We start from the raw sequence: 9,107 nt of genomic DNA on the forward strand, positions 1-9,107 counted from the left end.
GATGGTATAGATAGCCAAGGTTTGGCAGATCTTATTTATAAAGAAAACAATTTATTAGATTGTTATTTTTTACATAAATCAGAAATTCATTTCGTTGTTGTAGACAGTTGAAATTTGGTGGTTTTTATTTATAAAGAATAAAATTTATTAGACTTTAAGTTTTAAATATGAATTTCATTTTCTGGATATAGATAAATTTTTGATTGGGGGGATACCTTGAAATTATAATCTTTGTTTGTATCCTGAAATTTTTAATCCAATATGCTCTTTGCATCAGAAATATCATTTATATACAAACTATATATGACGGTAGTATCTGTTCCCGAAAGAACAGTTACCTTGGATGACCATGCAGCTTTGCTATAAATGAAATGATAATTAAATAGACACCCTAGCTGCAAGCAGGCGTTGATACACTTCATTGGGGACATGTTGAAAATTTGTGTCCCGACCGGGACTCGAACCCGGGATCTGCTGCTTAAAAGGCAGACGCTCAATCCATCTGAGCCACCGCGGCCACAGAGGATAGTACATCTGCAGGGATTTATCCCTTGCACGCTCCCCGTGAGATCCACATTCTCAACATGTCCACAACACAACATTCGTAGTGCACCTAATAGATGTTTGCCCATCACACTCATTACTAGTGGCAGATTAATCTACCAAGTCTCGTACGAGTTCGCGCATAGCGTGTGCGTTCGCACAAGAAGGTCAAAGGCCGGGAACCCATATTTTTAACTATATATGAAGTGTATCAACGCCTGCTTGCAGCTAGGGTGTCTATTTAATTATCATTTCATTTCTAGCAAAGCTGCATGGTCATCCAAGGTAACTGTTCTTATGGGAACAGATACAACCGTCATATATAGTTAAAAATATGGGTTCCCGTCCTTTGACCTTCTTGTGCAAACGCACACGCTATGCCCGAACTCGCACGGGACTTGGTAGATTAATCTGCCACGAGTAATGAGTATGATGGGCAAACATCTATTAGGCGCACTACGAATGTAGTGTTGTGGACATGTTGAGAATGTGGATCTCACGGGGAGCGTGCAAGGGATAAATCCCTGCAGACGCACTGTCGTCTGTGCCCGCGGTGGCTCAGATCGATAGAGCGTCTGCCATGTAAGCAGGAGATCCTGGGTTCAAGTCCGGGTCGGGGCACATATTTTCAACATGTCCCCAATGAAGTGTATTAACGCCTGCTTGCAGCTAGGGTGTCTATTTAATTATCATTTCATTTATATACTACTTTTATATACTATCGTTTTCCGTGCTGGCTGGTGTTACTCCACATGACAGGGAGAACTGAATCCCCAACTGTTGGTAAGTTCAAACCTGACAGTGATGCCTCCAGTCTCTATGAATTCTTAGATAACCTAAGGAAATGGGTTCTTTGTGTTTCTTGATTCGTCCGTTTTACAGACTAGATATCAACTCACATGTCACGCAGAAGGTGTGGCCGTTGGCTAGTGTTCAGCTCCTCCACCCATTGTCATAGAGCATGGATGTGTCTGTTGGGCGACCGCTCAATTTATATTTGGAATACTGTTACGGCCTGGCTAAACCTCTCACGAAGCAGTGGCACCAGGACGTCAGATAAGAAAAGTTTCGCAGGACATGCAACGGAGATCATGAGCCCAGTTTTGGATTTGCTGGAGACACTTGACATGCAATGTTGCCCAAACAACAGCAGCATACTCAAAGAGTGAGGTAGAGAGCAACCTCAAGTGCCGGAAGACACTTCCACATTGTGTTAAGAAACGATGGAACTGCGTCAGACGACAGTTTTCCTGACGACGGCGTAGCATGGTGTTTCCACGTGAATCTCGTATCTAACGTCATCGGACAGTGTTGCCCCAGGTAACAGCAACTCCAAGGCGAGATGTGGTATGTCTGCCAGCACATGTCGTCTGGCTACGATGATTGTTTGCATCTTGGCTCCGTTGAAGCGAAGCTGCCACTTTGTTTCCCATTAAGCGAGGACATCTGACGCTCGCTGAAGTCGTCAGTGAGGATGGACGATGGAGAGCATTCATGCTCCTACTTCCGGACGCGGAAGATCCAAACTACTAAACAGGACTTCAGGTGGTGAACATAAGGCAGGGTACATCCAAAAGTTCATAGAAGATCTCCTCCTGCCATACAGAGTCGAGTGTCTTCGAAACGTCAAGGATTACTGCCCCAAATTACTCCCGATATTCAAGGGCATCCATTGCTTCTTCAACAAGATGAAGAATTTCGTACATCAGGGGCGTGTCCCTTGCGGAATAATCAATATTCATCTGGAAGCAGGTATTGAACCCAGTCATGTTTCAGGAGGCCACTCACTTAAACCCAGTAGACGATTTTACTTAATGCTGGGAGCAAGCTGATTGGTTGATAACTCGTTGGCAAAAGGGGATCCCTTCCTAGCTTTTGATTGTGGACGACATCTATGTGCATGTGCTTCCACTCTGTTGAGAACCAGAACAGAGAATGAGAGGAAAGGTACTCGTAAGATGATACCCACCACTGGTGGCGGCATCTGGTGCAAGAGTCCTGTCTTCAGCTGGTCAGGGTCGCCAGTCTTGCGAGTACTGTTCAGCAATTTCCTTGGCACCCACTTCCTCGAAATAGCGGTCACCTTCATCAGAATTCAAGATTGCCGGCAGGTCTTCCTCTATTAATCATACGTGCTACAAAGCACTGCATCACTGTCAAAAGGCTCTCGAAAACATTAGTTATGGCATTCGGCTTGTCCTCAGGTCGATGACTGTGGATTGGCCAACATGAAGAGGTTGAATCCTCTTCCATCGTTATAGGAAGGAATTAGTTCCTTTCCTGATGAAACCTAGCTCTGATGGCAATGCATTTCAATGAAAGCTCCTTTTGAGTGTCTTCTTTGTGGCGGCGTTCTTCATCTGCCATTCCCACAAAACGCGACTTTTTTCGGTGTTGGCCTTCAGAGGATGTTGAGCGAACTGCCTGGACAGATCATGCAACCATTCGTAGGTGAAGGGGTGGCAAGTTACGTTACTTGGGGCGCATTCTCATTGACGTACTGCATGCTCCCACAACTAGTGTTGCTTATCTGCAGCCCACACCGTTTTCCAAACATTACGCCGTTCATGAAGGGCAGATAATGCTATCTTCGATTGACTGGGTACCTAGTGGGCGCAAGTGGTCGAAAATGATAGCACCTTCCTGTTCAATCCCCTGAAGAAGTCTCCATCCATTGTTGTTTCCTAGACGAGAATGCCTGGCGGCGTGCTTGGCATTAAAATCCCCCTTACATATATTAACTGGAGATGACAGTAATGCCGTAACACGAGCAGGATCGAGGACAGTTTTCGGTGGTTTTTACACTGCCAAAATGGTAATGCGCCCATGAGAAGTGTCAGTGGCGATGGCGGTGGCCTTCGTCCCTTGCAGAGCTTGCAGCTGGGTGAGACTCTGCATGAGGACATACGCGCATAGATGGCAGTGACCCCTATAGCCATGACCCTGTTCTCCAGTAACAGGCGCACACATTGGTACCAAGATGCGAACTATTACTACATCAAGAAGCTTAGTGCACCCTTGGCTAATGATGTAGTTGCTGCAGACTTAGACTGGCAGAAATTCGTCAAGTTTCATTTGATACCCAGTGAAAGGGAAAGAACAATAATGAAGAGACGGAAGATAAAATATAGTGCTTTCACAATAAGACTTTTTTTTCGTACTTCGTGATGATCTGCTTCTATTTAAATTGGCTGTCTACATAAATTGATCTATTCAAATTGTCTCTCACACTGAACAAACGTCGATGTGTTCCATCTCAGACGAACTACGAAAATTTATCATCTTGTGGTCGGACTCCATTGATATTGCACATGTACGCAGTAACACACAGCTAATTACAGCCTCAGCTGATGGTGATCCATTTAAAATGGCACGAAAGGCCTCCACGACTGCGATTGTAATTTGTCGCCGTATATCCTGATATCAGGAGTGCCCCAGGGAAGTGTGAGTGTCTGTAATAAGATACAAGATGACTTACACAAAATTTCTAGTTGGTGTGATGAATGGAAGTTAGCTCTAAATGTGGGAAAATATAGGAAAAACAAGCCTGTAATGTTCGGATACAGCATTGATAGTATACTGCTTGTCACAGTCACGTCGTTTAAATATCTTAGCGTAACGTTACAAAGCGATATGAAATGGAACGAGGATGTGAGGGCTGTGGTAGAGAAGACGAATGGTCGACTTCGGTTTATTGGAAGAATTTTAGCAAAGTGTGGTTCATCTGTAAAAGAGACGGCATATAGGACGCTGGTGAGACCTATACTTGAATACTGCTCGAGTGTCTAGGATCCGTACCTGGTCGAATTGAAAAAGGACATCGAAGCATTTCAGAGGCAGCTTGCTAGATTTGTTACCGGTAGGTTCGACGAACTCCTAAATGTTGCATAAATCCTTCAGAGATCAAATGGGAACCCCAGGAGGGAGGCGACGTTCTCATCGAGGACCATTATTGAGAAAATTTAGAGAACCGGCATCTGGAGCTGACTGCTGATTGATTGTACTACTGCAAACACACATTACGCGTAAGGACTACGACGATAAGATACGAGAAATTAGGGCTCATACGGAGGCTTATAGATTGTTTTTTTTTTTTTTTTTTTTTTTTTTTGGGCTCTATGTGCAAGCGGAACAGGGAAGGAAACGACCAGTAAGTGGTACAGGGTATCCTCCGCCACACACCGTACAGTTGCTCGCAGAGTATTTACGTACCTGTAACTGTAGAGAGCCATATTCAAGGTTTTCCATTTATCACCGGACGTGCTCGCGGCTGTAATTTAAAGGTACATCTCGAGAAACAATCTTTACAGTCCTTAGTGTCGTGTCTATTGGAGACGGATATATGTAAGAGGACAACCGTAGCTCCCTGAACTTGGAAGTGGCTCTACTGTGTTCCTCCAGCTTTCACTGTCCCATTGTATAGTTCGGTTCCGGCAGATCCGACGACGACATTGTCTTGATCAACAAGTTATATCAAGATCTTCTATAGACCATCGTAATTCACCATTAGCAATAGGACGATTGGTTGTGGTTCTTCCGCGCATGCTGTTCCATCACCTCTTCACCCTGTTCCAAGGCTTTCGTCTCACGAGCAGCGGTGCCAACGAAAGTTGTGTATGTCGAGCACGGTGTCTGACTATATCGAAACTGCCTGCATCTACTACCATCGTCTGCTTTTCCTTTGTCCCCCTAGGCGAGGTGCTCCCATTTGCTGGATTAACTGTCGCCTTCTCCTTGGTCTTCTTCGATTATTTGGAAGCCTCTTGTTCTGCTTCAGATTCGTCGACTAATCATGGCAGCGGAGTCTGTTCGGGATCCAAACCGCGGTCCATGTGCGTCTGTGAATTCTTCGCCTTCTTCGTCATTGTAGGCGGACGGCTGCGACAGCCAACTGCCGACCAACCGTTGCTCGAGTGTGGCGCCGTAGCCCAATCCTCAGCGCTAGCGATAACCTCATTCAGCGGCAAGCTAGCTCCGGACTGAGCTAAATGCTCATTGCACTCTCCTGACCTGCTGTCCATTGCGTCATACTACTGGATGAGGTTGCAATATGTAATTCGCATTCCCTACATCTCCGCGGTCTGGATCATCAGCTGACGTGGACTCCATCAAACTCCAGAAACGAGGGGCCTGCACATCACGTTACCCTAAGCACTAATGGCTGGAAGCAAAGAAAAAAAAATTACCATACAACTGCGAACTATTACTACATCAAGAAGCTTAGTGCACCCTTGGCTAATGATGTAGTTGCTGCAGACTTAGACTGGCAGAAATTTGTCAAGTTTCATTTGATACCTAGTGAAAGGGAAAGAACAGTAATCAAGGGACCGAATATAAAACATAGTGCTTTCACAATAAGACTTTTTTTCGTACTTCGTGATGATCTGCTTCGATTTAAATTGGCTGTCTACATAAATTGATCTATTCAAATTGTTCAAAATGGTTCAAATTATTCTGAGTATGATTGGACTCAACTTCTGAGGTCATCAGTCCCCTAGAACTGAGAACTACTTAAACCTAACTAACCTAAGGACATCACACACATCCATGCCCGAGGCAGGATTCGAACCTGCGACCGTAGCGGTCGCGCGGTTCCAGACTGTAGCGCCTAGAACCGCTCGGCCACTCCGGCCGGCAATTGATCTATTCCTGGTAGCTCATGATTCAATACTACTTTCAAAAAATACAAGCTTTTGGGGGCCACCAGCTAGAAAGAGAGACGACATGCTTAAACAAGTAGGAGATCCACTGCAGTTTTTCAAAGGTATCATACGAACATTCACTGAAGTGAGTGGAAGAAACTGAAAATAAAGGAAGTCTAGTTTCTGGAGCAGAGGTTCGAACTCCACTACCGTTCTCCTCTTCCTTCCACCCTCAACAGCCTACCACCAATCCCCCATTCCCACTAATTCCCAAAGCGAGTTTCTACCACAGTACTACTGCGCTCTGTTATTATTTCGTTAATATTATAGAGTCACGGTATTTTTTATACTTTGATATTTCAGAATGTTGTGGTTGTAAGGTTTTGAGGACAGAACAACAACTGTGTAAGCTGTAAATATTTTTGGTTTGATGTTGCAATCTTATCACAGAAATACAAGCATTTGCACAGTTAACAATGTTAGGACAGTTGCCAAACGAACGCATCTCAGCCTCAGAAAGTGAAATAATCCTAAACACTGGTAAATTTTACCTACAAGTTTCTTTACAAAATTATCCTTACGACTACATTATGATGTTGGCCAGAACTACAATAAATCACCCAATTCCGGTTCAAAGTTCGGTAGTATTTATGATGACAATAAAGTCGACAGAGGATGGTTAGTTTTGTGATAAGCTGAGCAAAAGATTACCCAAGTTCGCTCGAGTTTACAGTGGACGCAAGCTGGTGATCCAACACGTTTACGCCTCTGCTCGCAGTATTTGCCTTAGCTGCGATGAGCTGTCGTCTGCATGGCTGCTCTCATCCTCTGAAATTCCTATAAAAATTATTAAGCTTTTGCTAATTTTTCCAGCAGAAACTCTCCCTATGTTTCCGTTATGTGAGAAAACATGTACTCACCCCTAGTCTTGGAAAACGACGATATGCAGTGCATGGATAGAGCAGTGTGCATATTAAAATGCCCCTTCAGGCCTCGAAAGAACAGTTACCTAACTGGCTGGTTTGTTTCTCCACAGATAGAGATCGATGACGCTACAGCTAATATTTAGCTCAATGTCAGCCACAGCGAATGCAGTGTTCACACAAATTTCTCCTTTGAGTCGCACAGAGCGTTACGCACCCCATCCTGCACTTGACACCATTTCAGAGAAGAGTCCCCCAAAAGTTTCGCTCTTGTCTTTCTCGTAGCCAAACTGTCTCCCCACCTGGGTTCTTTTGTTCTCCACATCATGGGTTTTTTCGACCAATAGGAACGTTCCTCTCATTTTGTGAAAACTCTGTCTGCCAATCGCAAGGGCTCTACCATTAAACTGCATAGAAATCTCGGCACTTTACTTCTTCCTGGTTCGTTTCCGCCAATCGGACGTTTTGTGCCCGTTCCAGACGCCTAAAAGTTAAAGCATACATCACATGTGTACCACTCACTGTTCACGTGATCAACTGCATCACTGGTTTTGTTCGTATCCATTTGGAATTCCGAAATGCAATTTTCTAAATGTTCTTTGTGACCTATTTCTGGTGGCCCATTACTTGCTGTCTAGTATGCATCACCTGTCCGGTCACTGACTGCTGCTGCGGGACGCCCCCTAAGAGTTTTTCGTGGTGTCTCCCATGGTGCGGCCTCTCCTTCTGCCCACGCCTGCTTCCACCAAAACGTTTCCTCTCACTGCTTGTTCCACCTTCTGCTCATTGACATGCATTATATAGGAGCGTGTGTTAATACCGTCGATTGGGTGTCATCCCTTTTGCATTACATACTTATAGGCAAATCTACTCATTAACGCTGAAGTAAGTAAGGTGTCATATTCACCTTTACGTTGTGATGTATAAAACCCTTACGTAAGGTGCGAAACTGACCTTCATTTATTATGCCACCTTACACGGTTTCAATTAAAAGAGGTACTGGAGGAAACAGTATTACTAATACTGCATTCACAGTCCATTAAACGTGGCGTCATTTAACGTTTCTTGAAGAGAATCTTATAGCTCTACAATGGTCTGCAGATCGCTGCAAAATGAAAAGTTGTGTAAGATATTGCAGACTTCTTTTTCAGATCATGAACCCACAAACGTGCTCATCGATGCAGTGAGGTGCACATATTGTTACCTTTCAGAAACATACGTCTGCGAATGCCGTCTAATCAACGTAATTTGTTCTTTGACTCCCTAAACAGAATTAGGTAAAGGACAGAATGAGTTATGGACAACAATTTCATCCTCTATGATTTCATTAAATCTCTTAAGGCAAATGTCAAGCTGGTTCCCCTGAAAGGAACAGCCGATTTCTTCCCTTATTCTTCCCCAATCCTAGCTTCGTTTGTAATAACTCCGTCGTCGATAGGACGCTTAACTCTCGTCTACCTTCCTTCCATCCTTTCTCCCTTTAGTTTCATTCTCCACCTCTCCACAAATATCTCGTTATGTCATATTATATCATATTCAAGTCTCTCATCATCGTCGTATATCACTTCCTTTGCATGTGGAATAATTTCAGATTCTCTTGCCCCACGTATACTGCTTTCCGAATTTTGCAGACATACGTACTTCCAATGAAACCAGCTAAGAATACTGGGTCATATTGATACAGAACGGCGTTACTCACGTTACTGTGGAACTATACCTGCATGTAACAAGGCAGATAAATGGATTTGACTGCTATACAACACCCGAAACTACATTCACATGTAAACAAATCGAGTATCGAATAGGGAGAGTTGACCCTAGAAAGAATTTCAGCGTAAATTAAAAATGTGTGTTGCATTTAGGATTTATACGTTACTGGCCAAATAGAAGACTGCATATTGTAAACTTACCTGAATCGCTGACAGTTTCAGTAGACGTAACTGACCTTGTTACTTTTGTTCTATTGTGCACAACAGCATTCTTTTAATAGTCTAGATTA

The 9,107-nt window shown here is 43.8% G+C and overlaps 1 non-coding gene across 1 annotated transcript; it reads right to left on the reverse strand.

Moving 5' to 3' along the window:
* Positions 1 to 443: 443 nt before the first annotated feature.
* Positions 444 to 517, reverse strand: Trnak-uuu. Its single transcript has one exon. It is a non-coding gene; the product is annotated as a tRNA-Lys (tRNA).
* Between the last annotated feature and the right edge of the window lie 8,590 nt (positions 518 to 9,107).

Source organism: Schistocerca piceifrons, chromosome 5 (assembly GCF_021461385.2).
Source record: "Schistocerca piceifrons isolate TAMUIC-IGC-003096 chromosome 5, iqSchPice1.1, whole genome shotgun sequence".
Lineage (NCBI taxonomy): Eukaryota > Metazoa > Arthropoda > Insecta > Orthoptera > Acrididae > Schistocerca > Schistocerca piceifrons.